This window comes from Lupinus angustifolius, chromosome LG05, assembly GCF_001865875.1.
Source record: "Lupinus angustifolius cultivar Tanjil chromosome LG05, LupAngTanjil_v1.0, whole genome shotgun sequence".
In the NCBI taxonomy this organism is placed as follows: Eukaryota; Viridiplantae; Streptophyta; class Magnoliopsida; order Fabales; family Fabaceae; genus Lupinus; species Lupinus angustifolius.
Window position 1 is genome coordinate 18,090,389 of NC_032013.1, and position 1,005 is coordinate 18,091,393.

A 1,005-nucleotide genomic window follows, 5' to 3' on the forward strand; every position below is an offset into this window, starting at 1 on the left:
ACAAGGCAGCTGAGCATCCAGCACTTTGGCCTATAAAACGACACGAAATTCTCATTTGTAAAACATTGTAAATCATTCTAAATTTTTCCTAGTTGATTCCTCTTCTTTTCCTTTCATGTTAGGTAGTTTTTAGGCTAGTTTTAGAGTATTTTTTCATGTAATTCAAGAGGAGAAAAGGAGAAGGCAAATGAGATGCAAAAATCAATTTTGTACTCTCATTTGGAACTCAAAGATGGCTCATGCTCCTAAACATTTTCTTTTGAACAAGGTTAGGTAATTTCTACTTCTTCTTAATTTACAAAAGTTTGGATTTTAATCATTCAAGTTGGTGCTTTGGTTAATATTATTTGTTTGAGAAGTAATTAATGCTATTTTTAGATTGATCACCTAAAAAATGAGTTCTCAAGTCAATAAAATTACTTTTCTCAAACACTTAACAAATAAACTAAGAAGTAGTTGTACTAAGTAGTTGTACTACTTAGTTTATTTGCCAAGTTAAGCATGTTTTTCTTAAGATCTTACATTCATTACTAATTCAATATTAGAGTCGCTAATGGTTAGGGTGTGACAACCTAATCTCTTTTATGGTCGTAGTATTGTTTAAGTGATGAATATAAGTGTTTATGATTCTACCACTTTAGGATATACACTAAAAGGAGGATTTCAGACCTTGGTGTTTGGGGTTAACCAAAGTAAAACATAAGAACTTGTCTAAGTAGTTCAAACTCAAAAGAAGATGAGAAATATATTTTCCTTATTCAAAATGATCTTGTCTCCTCAAGAATTTGTTAATATTTAGTTTTATGTTTATTGTTACTTGTTTATATTCACTTTAAACAAAAACCAATCAAAATATGTTCAAATCCATTATTTGTGCATTGACATGTTTATATGATTCATTTTATTAAGCAATTCCTTGTGGTTCGACATAACCTCATACTATACTACAATTGAATCTTGAAAGATGTGTAAATTGTACAATAGTAAAGTGTTATCAATAAATTT